Genomic DNA, 25184 nt, shown 5'->3' with positions numbered 1-25184 from the left:
TTAACCAGGACGTACGTGAAGGGTCCTTGCATGGTTAGCTGGACCCTGACCTAACAAGTAGAGCGTCCCACACTCAGGAGGTCAAATACTTTGAGTTGGAAGGTGTTATCTTGTAGCTGGTGTATGGGGCGGGGTTGTGGCGGGGGAGAAATGAGGAAGGAGGAGATAGGAAAAAAAGTGAATTTAGGATGGATTTTTATAGCAAGAAATTTGCCAGTACAAAGGAATCACACAAAACCTTCAAACATTTTTTCATTAGGAGCAATGGCTAGAGACAAAGGCTAACGCATTACCTAAAAAAAGAAGTCATTTAATCTCAAAGATGCATTTCTCATGCTTGCTGGAGTCATTTCTAGAATTTATGTTGCAGAGAATCCTGTGGACATAGATCATTGTGGCTGTATAGTAGAGTCTTACCTAAGTATTAAGGTTCCACTTTTATTGGCTCTGCCCAACTCTTCTTTGAAGAAGACTTCTTAGAATTAGGCCAAGGCTCCCTCTGACTGAATGTATAGAATCTGCCAATCTCATCCCGTCTTACCACCTTTTTGTGAATTCAAAAGAGTTTTATGGAGCTATCATTTCAGTAACACTTTTTCACAGGGTTCCAGTAGATCTCAGAAGACTATATTCAAAATGTCCTGTGAACCCACAATTGCATTAAAGAAATAAAAAAAAACAAAAGTATGTTCAACACATGGAAATATATCTAGGGGTAGCCAAATAAGACGACTTCCCTGGTGGCTCAATGGTGAAGAACCCGCCTGCCAATGCAGGACATGTGGGTTTGATCCCTGGGTTGGGAAGGTCCTCTGGATGAGGGCATGGCAGCCCACTCCAGTATTCTTGGGGCTTCCCTTGTGGCTCAGCTGGTAAAGAATCTGCCTGTAATGTGGGAGACTTGGGTTCAATTCCTGGTTTGGGAAGATCCCCTGGAGAAGGAAATGGCTACCCACTCCAGTATTCTTGCCTGGAGAATCCCATGGACAGAGCAGCCTGGCGGGCTACAGTCCCTGGGGCCGCCAAGAGTTGGACACGACCTAGCAACTGAACAACACCCAGCTAAAAGGGAAAGTCTGCTGAATAGTCTGCTGAATAGTAAGATATCTAGCTAAGGCACAGTGGTTTCAAAATATACTCTGTTCTATTATCCATCATCGTAGGTTTTACAATTCATGTTAAAAAGAAAAAAAGCATCTCAGCATCACCAGCTGTCTCTGCTGTTTTTTGTTAATCCTATCATATCCATTTCTGGGAATACAAAATGTGTCAGACTCCAAAAAAAAAAAAACAAAACACTTGAGGGAGAAAGAGCATATTTTATTTTTGTTCTTTATTCCTCTCGAAATGAGGTCGGCTTGAGACACCGTCAATCCATCAGAAATATATACATCCGAAGCAGTTCATCCCATTCATAATGTGTCTCGTGTTTCCCCACTCCTCCCCGCCCAGCCCGTATTTCTTCTAAAAACATGGCCAGAAATCAGCGAGTATCTAAACTGACGCAGCTTTGCCTGGTTTTACTTCTAAATCAGAAATCTGCACGTTCAGTGCATAGCTGTGCAGAACGGACGTTCTCAAGGGACTGCCTTCTTTCTATTTTGTTTTTCGTTATTTCGAAACTGTGGGAAATGACTCACTGAGTTGAGCTTTTGGAAACTGGAATGTTTTTCTTGTTGTGTCACCTCAACCTTTCTCAGTAAAAGCTTGAGTTGTTCTTTGGTTCTCCAGCTGTTTAGCCAAGTTATGTACGTGTGTTTTTAGTCATGTCCGATTCTTTGCAACCCCATGGCCTGTAGCCCACCAGGCTCCTCTGTCCGTGGGATTCTCCAGGCCAGAATCCTGGAGTGGGTTGCCATTCCCTTCTCCAGGGGATCTTCCTGACCCAGGAGTCTAACCCACGTGTCTTGCGTCTCCTGCATTGGCAGGAGTATGCTGTGCTATGCTAAGTCGCTTCAGTCATGTCCGACTCTGTGTGACCCAACAGACGGCAGCCAACCACGCTCCCCCATCCCTGGGATTCTCCAGGCAAGAACACTGGAGCGGGTTGCCATTTCCTTCTCCAATGCATGAAAGTGAAAAGTGAAAGGGAGGTCGCTCAGTCGTGTCCGACTCCCAGCGACCCCATGTACTGCAGCCTACCAGGCTCCTCCGTCCATGGGATTTTCCAGGCAAGAGTACTGGAGTGGGGTGCCATTGCCTTCTCCGATTGGCAGGCATATTCTTTACCATTGAGCCACCTGGGAAGCCCATTGCAATCTATGCTATTTGCAAAGGTCTAAACGGATGTTTCATTCCGGTTACACTAAGAATCATGTTTTTCTATGAAGGTTTGATTTTTTTCCCTGAAATTGTTCACATTGTCATTTCTTATTTTTACCTTGCCTGGTAAAATCCCTTAATCATTTGTTAATGGAAATCTAAGAACAGGAGCATCGATCAATTTGAACCAGGGGCGTTATTCACTCTTTAGAATTATTTCATGTGGATCTGCCAGTTTTGAACTGACAACATATTATATTTTATTTAAAAAAAGGTACATATGGGAAATAATGGGATTCCCAGGTTTTGCTAGTGGTAAAGAACCTGGCTGCCACTCCAGGAGACTTAAGAGATGTGGGTTCGATCCCTTTCAGGAAGACCCCCTGGAGGAGGGCATGGCAACCCACTCCAGTATTCTTGCCTGGACAATCCCATGGACAGAAGAGCCTGGCGGGGCTACGGTCCATGCAGTCACAAAGAGTGGGACACGACTGAAGCAACATAGCATGCATGCATGCATGCATGGGCAATGATGAAATTATCATCTGTCACTTGCTCGTTAAAGTCTCTGTTGGTGTTTTTGTCATGAATTCCACTCCTACTAAAAGCAAACTACATTTTTTTCCTCTTTTTTTTATTCTGTGGCAAATTCAGTTCTGGTCATTTTACCCCCATGGCAGGAAATTCATAGAGGCTCAGAGTCAATGGTACTAAGCCATCAGTTCAGTTCAGTTGCTCAGTCGTGTCCGACTCTTTGTGACCCCATGAATCGAAGCATGCCAGACCTCCCTGTCCATCACCAACTCCCGGAGTTCACTCAAACTCATGTCCATCGAGTTGGTGATACCATCCAGCCATCTCATCCTCTGTCGTCGCCTTCTCCTCCTGCCCCCAATCCCTCCCAGCATCAGGGTCTTTTCCAATGAGTCAACTCTTTGCATTAGGTGGCCAAAATATTGGAGTTTCAGCATCAGCGTCAGTCCTTCCAATGAACACCCAGGACTGGTCTCCTTTAGGATTGACTGGTTGGATCTCCTTGCAGTCCAAGGGACTCTCAAGAGTCTTCTCCAACACCACAGTTCAAAAGCATCAATTCTTTGGCTCTTAGCTTTCTTCACAGTCCAACTCTCACATCCATACACGATGGCTAGAAAAACCATAGCCTTGACTAGACAGACGTTTGTTGGCAAAGTAATGTCTCTGATTTTGAATATGCTATCTTGGTTGGTCATGAGTACTATAAATCAGACTTGCATTGGCTTTCCAAATTCTATTTCATTTATTTGGGTCACAAAATTCCATCTTAACTGGAAACTGTGTTAAGATACATTCTTTCTCGAAAACTGCACAGATGACTAAGCAAGGGGAGAGCACTTCCCCATGGTATTAGTTAAACCATTTCTTCGTTGATGCCTTTCAAGTGCACGTGGTGACAAACCCCAGGGGGAAAGAAGAAAAGTCAGCCTCCATTACCCACCTTCCTGGAGACGCAGGAGAAGGGTGGACACACTTTTTCATATTTAAAATTACATGATGTTGAAGATACACATCATAGATCTGCTGCCTGTTTTCCCCACATAGATACAGATGATGTTTTTAACATTTGCACAATTATAGAAATACGTGTGTTACACTTCAGTACTTTTGTTACTGCCTTTTTTAAAGATTTCCTTTTTTGATGTGGCCCACGTTTTAAAAGTTCATTTATTTATTTTCGGCCTTGCTGGATCTCTGTTGCTGTGTGCGGGCTTTCTTCTAGCGGTGGCAAGCAGGGGCTACTCTCCAGTGGGTGGGGTTCTCCCTGCGGTGGCCTCTCTTGCTGCAGAGCACAGACTTTAGGTGCACAGGCTTCAGTAGTCGCAACACATGGGCTTCAGCAGTTGCCTTTCCTGGGCTCTGGAGGACAAGCTCAGTAGCTGTGGCACTTCAGTTCAGTTCAGTCGCTCAGTCGTGTTGGCTTCTACGTGACCCCATGGGCTGCAGCACGCCAGGCTTCCCTATCCATTAACAACTCCCGGCGTCTACTCAAACTCATGTCCATCGAGTTGGTGATGCCATCCAACCATCTCATCCTCTGTCGTCCCCTTCTCCTCCTGCCCTTCAATCTTTTCCAGCATCAGGGTCTTTTTTCCAATGAGTTGACTCTGTATATTAGGTGACCAAAGTATTGGAGCTTCAGCATCACTGTATTTTCTGGCTATTCTGCTGTTCTGGGAACTATACACATGCATATTCTTTCCAATTAATACAACCCAGCAAATTTGTCATTAACATCATCATTTTGCAGATGTTGAAATTAGATTTCAAAAAGCTTTAAAAAAAATGTACGTTTCACTCTGTATCTACACCAAAGTATAGGCATTTCAGAAAAACTGAGGTCAGTAAGGCAGGTCAAATTGACCAATGTCTGTCCTGTAAACGGGCTTCCCTGGTGGCTCAGACCATCAAGTATCTGCTTGCAATGAGGGAGACCTGCGTTCAATCAAAATAAAGTGAAAATCACTCAGTCGTGTCTGACTCTTTGCGACCCCATGGACTATGCAGTCCAGGGAATTCTCCAGGCCAGAATACTGGAGTGGGTAGCCTTTCGCTTCTCCAGGGGATCTTCCCAACCCAGGGATCGAACCCGGATCTCCCTCAATTGCAGGCAGATTCTTTACCAGCTGAGCCAACAGGGAAGCCCTTGTTTAGATAACCCATGCGTAATACACACATGAGTAGGAAATCATGGACTGGCCAGAAAGTTCATTTGGATTTCTCCATAAGCTCGTACAGAAAACCCCCAACAGACTCTATGGCCACCCCGGTATATCTTATAACATTCTCTACAGATGGACATTACACATAATGAAGCTCTTTCTTTTCTGCTGGGGTTTTTCCTTAAATGAAAAAAAAAAAAAAAGACCTTTATTCAACACCTTTCAGCCCTGGTAGTGATTTCAGATATATGGTGGTGATAGTCGAAGGTTTAATCAAATGATACAAGAATTTACGTTTGTTCTTGAAAATATCCCTCAAGTCACCACAGTGAATTTTCCTTTAAACATCACTTGGATTCTGTTTGCTAGTTTGAAACAGTTCTACCAGGGCTTCCCTAGCAGGTTCAGTGGTTAAGATGTGGTGCTTCCAATGCTGGGGGTGCAGGTCCACACCCTGGTTGGGGAGCTAAGATTCTACCTGCTGTGTAGTGTGGCCAAAATTAAAAATATATATCAATTTGTTGTTGTTTATCTTATATTCGCTGAGTCTTGCTAAGTGCTTTGCTAGCTTCGTAATAAAAAACGTGGGACTGTTTTCCTTTCTCTGTGTTCTGAAGCAGGGTACATATTAGCAAGTAAATCTTATTTTCTTTCATACTTGTATATATATATTATTTTTGGCTGAGCCAAGTTTTCATCGCTGTGCACGCAGGCTTTTCTCGAGTTGTGATTTCAAAGAAGAAAATTGTGTTATGGACTCTGTGGGAGAGGGAGAGGGTGGGAAGATTTGGGAGAATGGCATTGAAGCATGTATACGATCATGTATGAAACGAGTCGCCAGTCCAGGTTCGATGCACGATACTGGATGCTTGGGGCTGGTGCACTGGGACGACCCAGAGGGATGTTATGGGGAGGGAGGAGGGAGGAGGGTTCAGGATGGGGAACACATGTATATCTGTGGTGGATTCATTTTGATATTTGGCAAAACCAATACAATATTGTAAAGTTTAAAAATAAAATAAAATTAAAATCCTAAAAAAAAGAAGAAGAAAATTGTGAGTGAAGTCATATGGAAAGGCTGTCCTTGAGAGGGTGAGTGGGTGAAGCCAGGAATGAAGTTCAGGCTGTCCGGGATTATATCATTAGTTTCCGGTTTCTCTTCCTTCTTGGTGGACAAATGCAGGCACAGGAATTCATCCCTTTTTATTCAAACTTTCAAATGCGTTTGCACCAACTGGGCCCAAGAAGTTGATTTTGATTCTTTAATATCCTTCTTAGCTAAGATTTTTCTCTGATCATCTCTTATATTCTTCATATGGACTCCATACATTTTATTACATTTATTGTAGAAAACCATTTATCCATCTTATTTTTTCTTTTCCAAAGGACCCATCAAAGTCAAAATGTAAGTCGTTCAGTCGTGTCCGACTCTTTGAGATCCCGTGGACTGTAGCCCACCAAGCTCCTCTGTCCATGGGATTCTCCAGGCAAGGAGTGGGTTGCCATTCCCTTCTCCAGGAGATCTTCCTGACTTAGAGAACAAACCCAGGTCTCCCACATTGCAGGCAGATTCTTTACCACCTGAGCCACCAGGGAAGTCCTTATAGAACCCGTCCTAGATCTTTTTAATAACTTTTATCCTCATGTACCTTTAAAATCTTTTAATTTTTATTAATTTTCCTCTAATTCCTGCAGCTTCTGTGTATTTTTGGCTCTGGTTGCATTTGGCTTTTTGCTTGGAAAATGAAATATGTGGTTACAAAACTTCCCTTAAGCATCAGTATCATTCAGGAGGCTGAACTAGTTTCTGGAATAATATAATTCAGTTACTTAGTGTAATTCTTTATGGTTCCAGCACTCCTGGCTGCAACGCTTGGAAATATTTCTATTTAAAATTTCATGCCCACTAGGCATAGACCGTATCACAAAATATATCCAAAATGAACATGAGAAAATAGCATGAATTTCTGCCAGCAACCACAGCAGAAGACTTTAAAAATATACTTTGGCAATTTAGCCACAGTATTGTTTTCCAAAAAAAAAATGGGAAGGAGTCAGTGATGTTTAGTCGAAAACATTAAGTTTTAAAATTTTCCCATCAACTGAAGCCTATTTAGTGAAAAGTGCTAATCTGTTATTTCTTCTCTCTTTCTCCTGCTGAGTTTGAATTACTCACTATTTGACTTAGGAATTTCCAAGCATATGCACAATGATAAGAATGCCAGAGTGTTTCAAATAAAGCTTTTTTTGTTGTCAAATCTGGAGTGAAAATGGTTCATTCCATGAACCCAAAACATGTACTTTGGTCCAATTTTTTGGCGTTGCCACACAGCTTTCATTGTTTTTGATACACTCAGTGGTTAATTTGGCCACTTAAAATGGCTCATTGGTAAAGAATATTCCTGCCAGTGTAAGAGGCATGGTTTGCTTCCTGGGTCAGGAAGATCCCCTGAAGAAGGAAACGGCAACCCACTCCAGTATTTTTGCCTGTAGAATCCCACGGACAGAGGAGCCTGGCAGGGTCTCGAAGGAGTCGGACATGACTTGGCGATTAAATGACAAAGTTGGGTTTCTAGTATGATAGACACCTTCAGCCGTTTCACCATATCCGTATGAAATCGTACTTTGTACTGAAGAAATGTGATTACTCATGATAGCAGGAATGGAAAATGTCTTCAAGCAGATCGTTTTCAATAAAAGTGTGCTGCGTGTCTTGAAACCTAACTAGCCCTGGTCATTGAGGTGGCATCCTCAGAAAATTATGTGCTTTTCAGAATTTTAGCACCATCTTGCTTTGTTATTTAGCAAAAACTTGTAAGATAAACTGACTGAAAGAAAAACCTATACATCAACTCGTAACAGCAAGGATTTTTAGAGGTGGCCTTGAAAGTTACTCCTCTTTTTTTTTAACATTATTTGTGTGTATGCTCAGTCTTGTCCAGCTTTTTGCTACCCCGTGGACTGTAGCCCGCCAGGCTCGTCTGTCCATGGGATTTCCCAGGCAAGAATACTGGGGTGGGTTGCCGTTTCCTTCTCCAGGGGGATCTTCCCAACCCAGGGATCCAACTAGCATATCCTGCATTAGATTCTTTACCATCTGAGCCAGCAGGAAAGCCATACACACACACACACACACACACACACACACACACACCTTTTCCTTTAGCTGTGTACCCAGCACTGACATTGCTGTATTACGTGGTCATTCTAGTGTTAGCTTTTTGGGCACACTCCATAATCTTCTCCATACTGGTTGTGCCAGTGTACATTCTGACCAGCAATACAGAAGGATTGCTGTTTCTCTGCATCCTTGCCCGTGTTTGTTATCGCTGGTCTCCTTGCTGATGGCCGTTCTAACAGGTGTGAAGTGATTTTCCATTGTGTGGCTTTATATTTATTGTGGTTTTTTTTTTTTTTTAATTTGTTTATTTCACTGTGCCAGGTGTTAGCTGTGGCATGCAGGAACTTTAGCTTCAGCATTTGGCCTCTAGTTCACCGAGCAGGAATCAGACCCGGGCTCCCTGAACTGGGAGTGTGGGATCTTCACCCCTAGCCCACCAGGGAAGTCCTTCTCATCCTAGTTTTCATTTGCAATTCACTGATGGTTGGTGACGTCTAGATGTCCAGCGCCTCTTCATGTTATCCGTTGGCAGTTTGCATATCTTCTTCCGAAAACTGTCTCATTGGGTCCTTTGCCTATTTTCAAACCAGACTATTTGTGGGTTCTTTTGCTACTGAGTTATATGAGTTTCTTGTATATTTTGAATATTAATCCCTTGCCAACAAACGTCTGTCTAGGCAAGCCTATGCTTTTTCCATTACTCATGTATGAATGTGAGAGTTGGACTGTGAAGAAAGCTGAGGGCCGAAGAATTGATGATTTTGAACTGTGGTGTTGGAGAAGACTCTTGAGAGTCCTCCCTTGGACTGCAAGGAGATCCAACCAGTCCATTCTGAAGGAGATCAGCTCTTGGTGTTCTTTGGAAGGACTGATGCTAAAGCTGAAACTCCAGTACTTTGGCCACCTCATGCGAAGAGTTGACTCATTGGAAAAGACTCTGATGCTGGGAGGAGTTGGGGGCAGGAGGAGAAGGGGAAGACAGAGGATGACATGGCTGGATGGCATCACCCACTCAATGAACATGAGTTTGAGTGAACTCCGGGAGGTGGTGATGGACAGGGAGGCCTGGCGCGCTGCGATTCATGGGGTCACAAAGAGTCGGACACGACTGAGCGACTGAACTGAACCGAACCACATATATGATTTGCAAACATCATGTCTCGTTCCTTATGTTGCCCTTTCATTTTGTCGATCGTTTCTCTTGCTGTGCAGAAGCTTCTTTGTTTGGTTTAGTCCTGAGTGGTTTTTGTTGCTGCTCTTGTTGTTGCTTATGCCTTTGAGGTCCAGAAAAATCGTTGTCAAGACCAGTGTCAAGAAGTATTTCTGGGACTTCCCTCGTGGTCCAGTGGTTAAGACTTCATCTTCCAATGCAGGGGCTGTGACTTCAGTCCCTCATCTGATAACTAAGATCCCACGGGCCTCATGTCTAAAGAACCAAAGCAAAAAGCAGAAGCAATATCGGAAGAAATACAATAAAGACTTCAAAATGGTCCGTACCAAAAAAATCCTTTAAGAAAAGAGTATTTCTTTCCAACTGCGGCCCTGCAGGATGGCTCCTGCAAAGAAGGGCATCGAGAAGAAGAAGGGCCAGTCCGCCGTCAACTAGGTGGTGACGAAAGAATACACCATCAACATTCACAAGCGGGTCCATGGAGTGGGTTTCAAGAAGCGTGCCCCTAGGGCACTCCAAGAAATCCGGAAGTTTGCCATGAAGGAGATGGGAGCCCCGGATGTGCTCATTGACACCAGGCTCAACAAAGCCGGCTGGGCCAAAGGGATCAGGAATGTCCCATACTGTCCAGAAAACGTAATGAAGATGAAGACTTGGCAGACAAGCTCTATACTTTGGTTACCTACGTGCCCGTCACCACCTTCAAAAATCTACAGACAGTCAGTGTGGATGAGAACTGATTGCTGATGGTCCAAAAAAGTTATTGAACTGCCAAAAAAAAAAAAAGAGTATTTACACTGTGTTTTTTTCCTAAGAGTTTGATGGTTTCTGGCCGTTCATTTTAAGTTTTAACGTATTTCAAGTTAATGTTTGTGGATGGTATACGACAGAGGTCCAGTTTCATTATTTTCTCGTGGTTATCTAGTTTTTTCATCAGTATTTATCAAAGAAACTATGCATTGTGTATTATTGGCTTTCTTGTTCAATATTGCAGGCGGATGCTTTACCATCAGAGCTGCCAGGGAAACCCCTGTTCAGTGTTAGCTGACATGTATTACATGTCAGTTTTAAGCTGTGATAATTCTGGGCAGACCATAAATTCTGACATGTGTGGGTTTCTTCAGTAATTTAACTCCGGGGAATCAAAGGGCTGTCATATTGACACAGGTTATCCAAAGCAAGAATCAACTCACCCTGGCTTATATTCATTCTTTCCTTTGGAATCTCCAGTCCATGCCACCTAAAAGAGTAAATAATCACATGATTATTTACGTTCAAATTTAAAGTCATGTGAAATGAAAGTAGCTCAGTCTCAGTCACATCTGACTCTCTGCGACTCTGTGGACTATACAGTCCATGGAATTCTCCAGGCCAGGATACTGGAGTGGGTAGCCTTTCCCTTCTCCAGGGGGATAGTCCCAACCCAGGGATGGAACCCAGGTCTCCCACTTTGCAGGCGGATTCTTTACCAGCTCAGCCACCAGGGAAGCCCATGTGAAGTAAATGGGTGTCTTAATGCTCTTTTTAAAAAAATTCTTATTTATTTGTTTTTGACTGTGCTGGGTGTTCTTCCTTTGAGTGTTTTTCTCTGGTTGTTGTGGCAAGTAGAGTGGGGTAGTCTCTCCTTGTGGTTCACAGGCGTCTCATTCTGGTGTCTTCTTGCAGACCACAGGCTCGAGGATACGTGGGTACGTGGGCTTCAGTGTTGTGGCATCTGGGTTTACTTGCTCTGAGGCATGTGGGTTCTTCCTGGATCAGGGATGCAAACTGTGTCTCCTGCCTTGGCAGACAGATCCTTTACCAGTGCACCACCAGGAAACCGGCCGCCCCCCGCAGCCCCGCCCCACTGGTGTCTTAATATTCTTCTTTTTTTAAAATTTAAATTTATTTATTTTAATCGGAGGCTAATTACTTTACAATATTGTATTGGTTTTGCCATACATCCACATGAATCCACCACGGGTGTATTCTTAAGGTAAGTTTCCCGTTAGCAAATCATGGTTTCCAATATTCTGCGATCTAACCCACCTGGTGTAATCCTCTCACAGCGTATATTTGGGTGAAGTGTGTGATGGCGACCGTCAGACAGGAAAATGACAACATGGTGCACACGTGCCCGAAATTCTCTGCTGTTTTGTAGGGAGGCAGGTTGTGTAGGGCCAGTGGCTTTGAGCAATCCTAGGGGAGCAGGAACCATCTCAACGTTTCCAGGTGCTGACGGGCCTAATACAAGACTCGGTGTCTCACATCGACACGTTATACTTTCAGCTCCTCGTCCTTTCTTCTCGTGGAAGTGCTAATAAGTAGGAAAATGGCCAAGAGGCTGTCAAAAAAGAAACAAAAAAAAAAAAAGGAAAAGATATCTGTCTGTGACGTGACTGCATTTTAAAACAGGGAATGAAACCCTGTGGACACTACTGTTCCATCATGTTTGTGTTTTAGAAACTATTCCTGTATTGTGCTTGATGACATACCCGAAATCAACTTGAATAGATTTTGCTGGTTAATCAGAGAGAGGAAGGAAAGAAGAGGAAAGAAGAGAAAGAGAAAGTAGGTTGAATATTGAAGATCATTATTTAGAATTTAAGGCTGCGCCCCCCGCCTCTGTTTGAGTCAAGAATACTGTATTTATTACCAGCAAATAGGTCTTTTGCAAGGATTATCTGAAGGCAAGATGGCACTGGGTTAGTAATTGTCATAAGCATGACTCATGGCGACTTCACTGGTGGCCCAGTGGCTAAGACTCCTCCTTCCACTGGAGGGAGTGCGCGTTCCATCCCTGTTAGGGGAGCTAAAATCGAACATGCCTGGTGGGCCAGAAAAGCCAGAGCCTAAGAGAGAAACCATATTGTAACAAAATCAATAAGGAGCTTAAAAATGGTCCATATTTTTTTTTTAAATCTTGAAAAACAAATGATGCATGGAAAAGAAAGAAAAGGAAATAAGGAAATGCTCTTCCTTCTAAAGTCAACCAAAGTTGTACGTGTGGTCTTATCCAACCCAAGTGTATCAAGTGGATGTAATGTTTCTCCATGTTCTTCACTCTGTCCTTCATATGGGATTCATATTTGCCGGGTTGCTCTTTGGGAAGATACCAAGTGTGTGTATGCTCATACATATGTGATATATAGCAATGATCTGGGGGAGAAAAGCCATGAACCAGGATATATTTCTCTCTCCCGGTTTAATTCTGTGAAGCATATTCTATTTTTATACACCAGTACTGGTTTGTCCAAAGAATTGATGCCTTTGGAACTGAGGTGCTGGAGAAGACCCCTGAGAGCCCCTTGGACAGCAAGGAGATCCAACCAGTCCATCCTAAAGGAGATCAACCCTGAAAACTTGTTGGAAGGACTGATGCTGATGCTCCAGTATGCTGATTCAAACAGCTGACTCATTGGAAAAATCCAACAAGGGCTGGAGGAGAAGAGGGCGTCAGAGGATGAGATGGCTAAACGGCATCACTGATGCAACGAACATGAACTTGGGCGGACCTCAGGAGACGGTGAGGGACAGAGGCCTGGCGTGCTGCACTCCATGGGGTCGCAAAGAGTTGGACAAGACTGGGCGACTGAACAAGAACTAATATGTCTGTCTGTACCATTCCAAAGCTCCAGGGCACCATCAGAAATGTATAAATTCTTACCAGTTGAAACATTCTCCCAACATTATGCAGTGGGTGATACATAGAGAGTTTAAATACAGCACTTCTGATCAAGAAGTTACTGCAACAGGGGACTTTGATGATGGTCCATTAGTTAAGACTTGACCTTCTAAATGCAGGGGGCACAGGTTCGATCCCTGTTCAGGGAACCATTAAAGATCATACATGCACCCCAGTGTTCACTGCAGCACTGTTTACGATAGCTAGGACGTGGAAGCAACCTAGATGTCCATCGGCAGACGAATGGATAAGAAAGCTGTGGTACATAGACACAATGGAATATTACTCAGCCATGAAAAAGAATGCATTTGAGTCAGTTCTAAGGAGGTGGATGAAACTGGAGCCTATTATACAGAGTGAAGTAAGTCAGAAAGATAAACACCAATACACTATACTAACGCATATATATGGAATTTAGAAAGACGGTAACGATGACCCAAAAAGGAAGAGACCAGGAGACACGGATGTAAAGAACAGACTTTTGGAGTCTGTGGGAGAGGGCAAGGGTGGGACGAGGTGGGAGAATGGCATCAAAACATGTATATTATCACATGTGAAATAGATCGCCAGTCCAAGTTCGATGCATGAAGCAGAGAACTCAAAGCCAGTGCACTGGGACGACCCTGAGGGATGGAGTGGGGAGGGAGGTGGGAAAGGGCTTCAGAACGGGGGACACATGTACACCCATAGCTGATACATGGCAAAACCCACCACAATATTGTACAGTAATTAACCTCCAATTAAAATAAATAAATAAATTTTCTTAAAAGATCACATGCTTTGAAGTGCAGCCAAAAAAAAAAAGGGCAACATGAGAGATACATCTAAGAATTTGTTTCATTCTTGGAGCCAAAGATAAATAGGAAAAAAATACGTGTTTAAGACAACTTGTTCTGGTGCTGTTTCCTGGTTTCTAGATGGTAGATATTGTGCAACTCCCGCGTTGATTTGCGGCTACATTTTCTTCTCCATAAAATTGAGTTAATAATGCTTATCCTTCTCTGAGTTTTTTTTTTTATTATTATTCTGAAAGAATAAAAAGAGAAAATGCTTGGAAAGCACTATGTAAATTCCACAGCTTTATCAAGATGAAAAGTAGGATTACTCACTCATATTTTTATGCTTCACTTGAAACCTCAGTAAAAGAGTCCTTCCTATAAAGGGCAGTTTTGCTTCTTCCTGAAATAAATTCTGATACTAGAAAGCATCAGATTTCTTTAATGGGGGATAGCCCTGATAGTAAGTGGTCAAGATGTTGGCTTCCAGAGCAGCCAGTGTGGGTTCAGTCCCCGGTCTGTGAGCTAACCCACGTGCCTGCTGCTGCTAAGGCGCTTCAGTCGTGTCCGACTCTGTGCGACCCCAGAGACGGCAACCCACCAGGCTCCCCCGTCCCTGGGATTCTCCAGGCAAGAACACTGGAGCAGGTTGCCATTTCCTTCCCCAATGCATGAAAGTGAAAAGTGAAAGTGAAGTCGCTCAGTCGGGTCCGACTCTTTGCGACCCCATGGACTGCAGCCAACCAGGCTCCCCCGTCCCTGGGATTCTCCAGGCAAAAACACTGGAGTGGGTTGCCATTTCCTTCTCCTACCCACATGCCTGGTGGCCAGAAAAAAAAAAATAAAACCAGAAGACATATTGTAATAAGTTCAGTGAAGACTTTTCAAAATGGTCCATGTCAAAAAAATCTTTTAAGAAAATGGAGAGACAATTTCTTACAGTATTTTCTACCACTGTCTTGAATACAAATGTGTGAGATGGACTTTTGTGTGAAAGGCATTCTTTAAAGTGACCGATTCGCTTGGACTTTGACAGTTATCCAACCATCATGCTCATTGTAGCATTGCATTCCTGTAGACTTCTGCGTTAACAATGCAGACAGGTGAGCACAGCTGTATTTGAACTTCTAAGCTATGTGAGAATACAATAGGATCTGGGTCCATTCAGGGCTCGGACACTCAGTCATCTCTATTTGGCAACCCCGTGGACTGTAGCCCACCAGGCTCCTCTGTCCATGGGATTCTCCAGGCAAGAATGCTGGAGTGGATTGGCATGCCCTTCTCCAGGGGATCTTCCCGACCCAGGAATCGAACCCGAGTCTCTTGCATCTCCTGCATTAGCAGGCAGGTTCTTTATCAGTTCAGCCACCAGGAACTTACCCCGCATGTAGATATCTCCTCATATCTTATTATCTTTAAGACTCGTAATGTATGAAATTGCACAGCATAAAACATGGTGAACTGCGTCAAATTAAATGTCAAGAGCTGTACGACTGGTTGCAATGCATGTATGGAGAAGTGACCTTTTCATTTTATTTAATATTTTAAGTAGATATTAAAGCACTTACATGGATTTTTTTGATTAAAATTTTGATAAATTCTTTAAGAATAATTTCTTTATTTCTGGCTGCACTGGGACTTCATCGGACTCCTCTGGGACAAGCCTGTGCTTTCTGTGTTTTTGGCGAGCAGGGTCTACTCTGTAGTTGTAGTGTGCAGACTTATGGCAATAGCTTCTCTTGCTCTGGGGTACGGGCTCTAGGCACTCCAGCTTCAGTCGTCTGGGCACACGGTCTAAGTTGCTCTGTGGCATCTGCGATCTTCCTGGACCAGGGATCAAACCCGTGTCTCCAGCATTGGCCAGTAGACTCTCACCCACCCTACCAGAAGGGAAGTGCTATTGCCTACGTTTTGAAAATGTCTTTTGCAGTGCCAACACTTTTAAAAATTTCTGCTGCAGGGACACAGCATCCATCATCCTTGGAATGTGTATGCCGTGGTTGTTTTTTTGAGGCTGCCTCTCCCTGTCTTATGCGCCACAAGTTGAAATTATGAAAAACATACTGATTTCCAGAAAACGTTTAAACATTAAAGACATTTTTTTTCAATGTTTTGAATTGGAAACTTTGAGTGACCGCTCTCATTTTTGATGGTGTTTGTTTAGTGATATGTACACCCCGTCAAAATATCTGCCACTTGATTGATACTCTCGTGAAAATAGGCAAATTACAATGGAATATGTGACTGTCAAATTTAGACCAGACGAAACAAACATTGCAGAGTAAATTTCAGTTTGATGCTTTCCCCAATCGCAAGGGTTTGAAAGGAAACAGTTTTCCAAATTGCCTTTGAGCTCTTCTTAAGATTTTCCGGTAGCTAATATAGCACAGTGTTATTGCTGATTTCCAAATTCTGGATTGGGTGGTTGTTATTTAGCTGCTAAGTCAACTCCAACTCTTTGTGACCCCGTGAACTACAGCACACCAGGCTCCACTGTCTTCCACTATCTCCTGGAGAAATTCTTCCTGGGGTTTTAGTTGATTTACAATATTATTAGTTTGTGATACATAACACTGTGAGTCAGTCTTAAGTATACATGTAGCTGCTCTTTTTTAGATCCTTTCATAGATAGGTTGTTACAGAGTATTGAGTAGAGGTCCCTGTGCTATCCTTGTTAATTATCTACATGTAGTCATGTCTATCGGAGAAGGCAATGGCACCCCACTCCAGTACTCTTGCCTGGAAAATCCCATGGATGGAGGAGCCTGGTGGGCTGCAGTCCATGGGGTTGCTACAAGTCGGACGTGACTGAGCAACTTCACTTTCAGTTTTCACTTTCATGCATCGGAGGAGGAAATGGCAGCCCACTCCAGTGTTCTTGCCTAGAGAATCCCAGGGCTGGGGGAGCCTGGTGGGCTGCCGTCTATGGGGTCGTACAGAGTCAGACACGACTGAAGCGACTTAGCAGCAGCAGCAGCAGTCATGTCTGTATGTCAACGCCACCCTTTCCATTTATCTCCTCCGTGGGAAAGACTGCAGGCAGGAGGAGAAGGGGGCGACAGAGGATGAGATGGTTGGATGGCATCACTGACTCAGTGGACATGAGTTTGAGCAAGCCCTTGGAGATGGTGAAGGACAGGGAAGCGTGGTGTGCTGCAGTCCTTGGGATCATGAAGAGTCGGACATGACCGAGCAACTGAACTGTCTGCTTTCCCACCTTGTAATCATAAGTTTGGTTTTGGTGTCTGTGAGTCTGTTCCTACTTTGTATATAAGGTTTTTTTTTGTACTGCTTTTTTAAGATTCCACATGTAAGTGATGGCATATCATATTTATCTCTCTCTGACTTACTACACTTTGTATGATAATTTCTAGGTCCGTCCATGTTGTGGCAAGGGGCATTATTTTGCTCCTTTTTATGGCTGAGTAGTATTCCATTGTATATACGTACCACATCTTCTTTATCCACCGTTCCTCTCTTGATGGACAATCTGGTTGTTTCCATGTCTTGGCTATTGTACGTAGCGCTGCTGTGAAGATTGGGGTGCATGTATTGTTTCGAATTATGGTTTTCTCTGGATATATGATCAGGAGTAGTATTGCTGGGTCATATGGTGGCTCTGTTTTTAGTTCTTTCCTATGACTGTGATCTTATTTGGAAACAATGCTTTCAGATGTAAGTCAAGATGTCATGTGGGCATAGAGTGGGCTCATCATTAATAAGACTGGTGTCTTTATAAGAACAGAAGAAATACAGAAATATACATGCACAGAGGGCCTTCCCAGATGGTGCAGTGTTAAAGAATCTGCCTGCTAATCCAGGAGATGCAGCTTCGATCCCTGGGTCCGAAAGAATCCCTGGAGAAGGAAACGGCAACCCACTCCAGTATTCTTACCTGGGAAAGCCTACGGACAGAGGAGCCTGGCGGGCTACAGTCCATGGGATCACCAAGAGTTGGACATGACTGAGCGACTAAGCACATGCCCAGAGAGAAGACTTTCGTGTAGAAAGAGAGACACTTGAGGAAACTCATGTGATGATAGAGGCAGAGATGGGAGTAATGAAACGACAAGTCAAGGAATGTCAGAGGCTGCTGGGAGGCAGGGGCAGAGGGATTCCTTGGATATTCTGAGAAAGGACACAGCTCCAGGGACACGTGGATTTCAGACGTCAGCTGCAGAACCGTGAGAGAATGGATGGCTGTGCTCATTAGCTACATCCTTTGTGATAGACTGTTTTAGCAGCCACAGGAATCCAACAGTTTTTGGGGTTTTTTTCGTGTGCTTACCTATTTTTAAAAAATAAATTTTGGCTACTCCCCGAGACATGGAGGATCTAGTTCCCCGACCAGGAATAGAACCCAGAACATGAGCCCCTGCACACACTCACGTCCATTGAGTCAGTGATGCCATCCAACCATCTCATCCTCTGTCGTCCCCTGCTCCCTCTTTCAACTCGGTGTCTCATGGTCGAACCTTTGTCTCGTATCTCCCTTCCCTGATTTCGTGCCTGTCTAGCTGTTTTATTTTTCTTTCTTTTCCTGTGTTTGATTTCTTTTCCCCGTTTACTCCTGCACTGGCAGGGCAGAGAGTCAACATAGGAAGGTGCTACTTGGATCCGGGCTACAGAGCTCTGTGAGTTCTATGTAAATTTTGATCTGCACCATTTTTAAAATCTTCCTTGAATCTGTGACAACACCACCCCTGTTTTAAGTTCTGGGTGTTTGGCCGCGAGGCGTGAGGGATCTTACCTCCCTGACCAGGGGTTGACCCCACACCTCTTGCATTGGAAGGTTAAGTCTTAAACACTGGACCACCCGGGAAGGCCCAAGATCTGTGGGTTTTCATCCTCCTTGGGCACACATGTCAAGAATCTCATTCATCCCCAACCTTATCTCTGGGCTTCCTTGTCATGGAAATGCCTTAGGTCATCTGAGAAGACAGATCCTAATGGATACAAGACAAGGTTTCCATGGACTTTTGAAACTGATGCATAGATTGATATTTGACATGTGACGTTGCTGAATGTATGTATTTTTCTGATTCAGTGTATCTGTCTGTAAAAATTTAATGTTGCGTAGGCAAACATCCTTAATCTCTTCCCACCGTGGCTCAATGCCCACTCACGGATATGCTGTAACTCTATTTTCCCGTCTTTCCTCCACCTGCGATGTCTCACTTAGCTTCTCCCCTTTAAATTCCAGAATAGATTTCTATTAATTTATTATAGCCCTGCACAAATTATGACAGACTCTCTTCCCACTCAGCCTCTGAGATGGTCTCCTGGGGACACTTGCCACCAAGCCCAGTGACACCACCCTCAGTGATAAAGATGTTGAGCTTGATTTTACATTATAACATTCTCCCAATAAGCTGCATTTATGAAGAATTATTTTTTTGTCATTTTCTTTAGCCTGATGAGACTGGAATCATATTCTGAGTCAATAGAGCTAAGAGTGACGTATAGACCTTCTCATAAAGCCTCCATTTGGTCTATAGTTCAAATAAGCTGGCACAGTGTCCTCACAATTCTCACAAACCTGTGTGAGTTTCTAGACATTTTATGTCAAACCCAGAAGCTAATCTCATTGGAAAATCATGTTGAAAATATGGAAGCGATGGCAAGAAAAAAGAAATCAGTAAGGTACAAAAAATGGATTAATAATTAAAAATAGCTAATGGTAATAGCAGCAATGTAAAAGGAAATAAAAGCTTTCTAAATATTATTATTTATTCTTTTGTAAAGATTTTTTTTTTTTTGATGTGAACCATTTTAAAAGTCTTTATTGAGTGTGTTACAATATCGCTTCTGTTTTATGTCTTGGGGTTTTTGGCCACAAGGCATGTAGAATCTAAGCTCCCCATCCAGAGATCAAACCTGTACTCCCTGCATGGAGAGGAGAAGTCTTACACCCCCGGGCCGCCGGGGAAGCCTCCATGTTCTCGTCTGTAAGGGACTGTATTTATTCATTCGCTTCTGGCCGTGCTGGGTCTCTGTTGAGGTCTGAGGGCTTTTCTCTAGTTGCAGCGAGCCGGGGCTACTCTCGAGCTGTGGTTGTGGGCATCTCACTGCGGGGGCTTCTCTATTTGGGAACCATCAAGTCTTGGGTGAGGGGGCTTCAGTGCTTGTGTTGAGTGGGCTCAGTGGCTCCTCGGCACGAGTATTCCTCCTGGACTAGAGATGGAACCCATGCGCCCTGCCCTGGCGGGTGAAGTCTCAGCCACAGGACTGCCAGGAAAGTTCCTCTTCTTGATTCAGTTCAGTTCAATCGCTCAGTCGTGTCCAACTCTTAGTGACCGCATGGGCTGCAGCACGCTAGGCCTCCCTGGCCACCACCAACTCCAGAAGTTTACCCAAACTCATGATGTCCATTCTTTAGATGTACTGTTTTTTAGGCTCAATTGAGAAGGCTTTGTAACTTAAAAGCTCGATGGTCCCATTGATGATAAGGGAGAACTGACTAAAGGTTGATGCTCACTTAGGGATTTAGTTTTATCTGGAATGACAGGAAGGTACAGTCACGATTGTGTACAGAGGGAAAATGGGAGGGTCAAAGTAATGGAAACGCAGCGACGGTCATTACTTCTGAAGATGCAGATCATTGATGTCTCTGCAAGTGCTTCTTGGGTGTGAGATTTCATCCGTGGCTGGCTTTGTGATTCCATCATTCTCTGCTGCTCCACCCTTCAGTATCCTGGCCTCTCTCTCCTATGTGAGTCTCCCCTGGTCCCGTCTCCTGTGTGAGTCTCCCCTGCTCCCCTCTCTTTCCTTTGTGAGTCTCCCCTGCGCCCCTCTCCTGTGTGAATGTCCCCTGCTCCCCTCTCTCTCCTGTGTGAGTCTCCCCTGGTCCCCTCTCCTGTGTGAGTCTCCCCGGTCCCCTCTCCTGTGTCAGTCATCCCTGGTCCACCATCCCATAGCCAGATGCTGCTATCACAAATCCCTGTGGAGAATTAAAGCCATTGTCCAGATAGCTTGGGTTTTCACAGCTGCTCAAAACCCTTCATACCCCCTCCATCCACCCCCCCCCACCCCGGCTCAGGCACAGTCTCTGAGGTTAACACGATCAGTCTCTGTTCTTTCGAATATTCTCCCAAATGATCTGTTTTTATTTCCTTTCAAAATGATGGATCTAGTGGCCATAATATGATTATTGTGGAATAAAAAGCTTTATGATGAAAAAGAAGGATGTCTTACTAATTTTAATGAATCTGTAACAGCAGGGGACCGGGGGACTTCAGTCGTGGTCCGGTGGCTATGACCGCACATTCCCAAAGCAGGGGCCTGGCTTTCAATCCTTAGGCAGGTAGTTATATCCTACAGGCCACAGCTGAGAGTGGTGCAGCCAAATAAATGAGTATTTAAGAGAAAAATACAAAGGATCTTCATTAAATTCAGAGGCTACTTCAAATTGATTCTCCACGAATATTTATTGAATGAAGGTCTGACATATAGCAGGCACATATATATATATGTATGTTATATACAGAAATTCTGGTTTAAATAATAAACTATTTTTTCTATATCTATGCATGTTCATGTATATGTATGTATGTTACATAAATTTTGATTTAAATGATAGGATCATTTTACGATAATTAAAAGTAAATCAATCTTCAATAATAATATTAACAAAATAATTGATATAATTAATTACTTATTAATTAATATAATTAATTACTATTAATAAATAATGTAAAATATGTAATAATATAATGGTATAATTGCTCTAAATAATAGAGTAATAAAAACAATATTTTTGCTTTAAATAAATAAGTCCGTGTTATAAGGACTTCCCTGGTGACTCAGATGGTAAAGAACCCACCTGCCAATTCAGGGGACATGGGTTCGATCCCTGGATTGGGAAGATCCCCTGGAGAAGGGCATGGCAAATCACTCCAGTATTCTTGCCTGGAGAATCCCATGGACAGAGGAGTCTGGCAGGCTACAGTCCATGGGGTCACAAAGAGTCAGGCACGACAGAGCAACTATGCAACAACATGTATACGCATACATATATGTGTGTATATGTGTTATATATATGAACTCTGATTTAAATAATATACCATGCCTATATATGTGTATATGTGTACATATATGTTATCTATATATACATTTTTTGATAAATAACATAATATCCCTTTTACATATGTATTGAATATATTCAATATATATAAATTTTGGTTTAAATAATACATTATCCCAACATATAAAAATATGTGGTATTATATATAGGTATATAATTCTATAAAATGTATAGTATTCTGTCCTTCTGCAGGGGATCTCCCCAACCCAGGGATCAAACCTGCATCAGCAGGCAGATTTTTTACCGGGGAGCTACCTGGGCAGCCCCTTAGAGGCAGTTACTCTCACTCAAACTTCATTCCAAAGATTATCAGATAATTATAGCAACATTAATTGCAATATGGGCTTCCCTGGTGGCTCAGTTGGTGAAGAATCTGCCTGCAATGCAGGATACCTGGGTTCGATCCCTGGGTGGGGAAGATCCCCTGAAGAAGGAAGTGGCAACCCACTCCAGTGTTCCTGCCTGGAGAATCCCATGCACAGAGGAGCCTGGCAGGTTACAGTCCATGGGTTCACAAAGAGTCAGACACGACTGAGCAATTAAGAAAAAACATTGCAGTATCATTGAATATTGGAAAATTGTCCTTGAAGTGTTTGAAAATGACTCTGATGTCTCCTACTTTGGTGGCCATCTAAAGACTTTGTTGTAAGCAAGGTCACCTTGTCCATCAAGACCAGCAAGACTGCTGACTGCTTCCATGCTTGAGACTGTGGAAAATGGTTACTATTGAGAAAGAGGAGAAAGTTCCCTGTGGTCCAGTGGCTAAGACTCTGTGCTCCCAATGCACGGGGACCTGAGTTCAATCCCTGGTCAGGGAACTAAATATCCCACCTGCCACAGCTAAGACCCTGTGCAGCAAAATAAATAAATGTAAACAATTTTTAAAAAGAAAGAGGACATGCCTGTGTACACAGCCTTAAAATAAGAGATCGACATTCCAAATTGACCGTGAAAAAATGAAACAGAAGCCCTGAATTGCCTGAATTTGTTACTCTGAGTCAGGTGTTGGTGAACCATGGCCGTTAACCAAGTCAAACCTGACATCTAATTTATAAAATAATCGTTATTGGAAAATAACCCCGATTCATTTCTGTGGCTTTGTGAGACCTAAAGGAACAGAACTGGATCTTTCCAACAGAACCTTTATGTCTGTGGAGCCTAAAATAATTATTATTTTGACCTTTTAAAAACAGTTTTCTCACCCTGTCCTAGATTGAAGCAGAGTGTGTGTCTATATTAAAAATGATGTGCTTGTTACATGAGCCGTGTTAGTGGAGCCTACTGTGGATATCATTTGACAGTATTTCTACATCAAACCATCATGCTGTATGCCTTAAACTTATGGTGACATACACACACTCACATCAGTTATTTCTCAATAAAACGGAAGAAAAAAAAAACCAAAAACCGTGCTGAGAGAACGCGCAGTAGCTGTGGTGCACATTGAGACTAAACACTATGATATTTATATGCACTTACTTTTTTCTTTAGAAGAAAACAAAATAATGATTTTTATTAATGGTATTAATGGTATAAAATTAGTGATTTTTATTAATGGATCATAATAATGGTAGTAATAGCAATAATCTTTCTTTAATTTCAGACAACATTGGCGTTCTGCTTCTGGCATCAAAGAGAAATTACAGTGTATCACTGGGGCCTTAAAATCTTTCTTCTGGTATTTTATAAGGAAAGAGCATATTCTGGGGACTTCCCTGGCGGTCAAGTCTTGAAGACTTTGCCTTCCACTGCAGGGGATGTGGGTTCGATCCCAGGTCAGGGAACTAAGATCCCACGTGCCTCCAGGCCAAAAAAAAAACCAAAGTATAAAACAAAAACAGTATTGTAACTAATTCAAGAAAGACTTTTAAAATGGTCTACATCAAAAAAAAATCTTTTTTTAAAGAAAGAGCATATTTTGTCTATCCATTTCATGGTTGAAACCACATACAAAACCCTCAGAATTATGACCAAAGAAACCAAAATTCCCATCAGTTCAGTTCAGTCACTCAGTCGTGTCTGTCTTTGCGACCCCATGAATCGCAGCATGCCAGGCCTCCCTGTCCATCACCAACCCCTGGAGTTCACTCAGACTCACGTCCATCGAGTCAGTGAAGCCATCCGCCATCTCATCCTCTGTCCTCCCCTCTCCTCCTGCCCCCAATCCCTCCCAGCATCAGAGTCTTTTCCAATGAGTCAACTCTTCGCAATTCCCATAGGTTGGCATAATTTTGGAAACAATCCAATCTGTATATATAATTCTTGCAGTGTGCGTTGAAATGCATGGAGATGCTTTTAAAGGATGTTTTTAAGGGTTGAATTTGCACATGGTTATGAAATATGTGGAATTTCATGTATGGGACTCATTCTTTGAAACTAGTGTCTCTGAATACATGCAATTTGTAACTTGTAACTAACCCTGGCTGGTGGTTAACATAGGGTACAGCTCAGACATAGAATATTTTCATCACTGCAGAGACAGTTCCACTAAAATGTAGAAGGGAGAGCAGATTTCTAAAGTTTCTAAAAGGCAAATCACTCATAATTTTCAATATTGTGACATCTTTTCTAAAGGGAATATACTTTATAATGCATTTTTCAAACTCCGCTCTCTAGCGATGTTTTAAGAATTACGACCGTTTATAAACCACACGGGAGCACAATTGAAATTGCAGCGAGATTTCCTTTATCCAAGAGAGGGTACCTTTGATTTCCCCCCGCCCCCTACAGTCAGTTTTCAAATATACATCTTCTGTATCTAGAGAGTTCATTTGAATCCAGCAAAAAAAAGAAATGGTTCAAAAGATGACCTTTTTGTGCAAGCTAACTTAAATGTGCTGGCATTATCATATCTTATGTTTTATTATTTCTGTGTCTGTCAGCTCAATGCAGAGTGAAAAATGCTGGCTATCTTTTTTTCTCCGCCTTAAACTCAATAAAATCTTATTAAGTGGACCCTTGAAGGCATTCATTAAATCTCTATGAGGCCGACCACTAGGACCGTCGATACCCTGGTTATTGCTTTCAAGGGTCTAACTTCATAATTCAGAACTAACTTAATTTGTGTGCTCCCTGGACTTGGTTTTCAAGGGACAATATCACTTTTCACACACACAGAAGTGGAAACTACTGTCAGAAATCAGTGGCCATTTCCATGCATCTCAAATAAGTGTTTGTCTTCTAAAAATCAACAAACCGCCTCAGGATCAAAGACTCAGGGTAGACTCAGTGGACTCATGGGAGTATTCCTGGAGGGTTGTCAGTGTTACTTGAGAAGGAAATGGAATGAAAATTCTATTCTGTAGAACTTTCCGCACCTCCTACTTATAAATTTTTGCTAGAATCGTAGTCTTCACTCATTCCTCTGATCAAGTCTTTTAAATGGACTTTAACTACCTTTCTGTTAAG

At 42.9% G+C, this 25184-nt stretch overlaps 1 long non-coding RNA gene and 1 pseudogene across 1 annotated transcript in view; both read left to right on the top strand.

Moving 5' to 3' along the window:
• LOC147339707 (uncharacterized) overlaps window positions 1-25184 on the top strand; it is a 236010-nt gene that overhangs the window by 52741 nt on the left and 158085 nt on the right. The gene's annotated exons all lie outside the window — the stretch shown is intronic.
• On the top strand, window positions 9617-10044 carry LOC147339708 (large ribosomal subunit protein eL31 pseudogene; annotated as a pseudogene).

Source organism: Bos grunniens, chromosome X, assembly GCF_055505025.1.
Source record: "Bos grunniens cultivar Pamir isolate PY7600 chromosome X, Bosgru_T2T1.0, whole genome shotgun sequence".
NCBI classification, from domain to species: Eukaryota; Metazoa; Chordata; class Mammalia; order Artiodactyla; family Bovidae; genus Bos; species Bos grunniens.
Note: the sequence above shows the minus strand (reverse complement) of the source record. Positions and strands in the feature narration are given on the sequence as shown.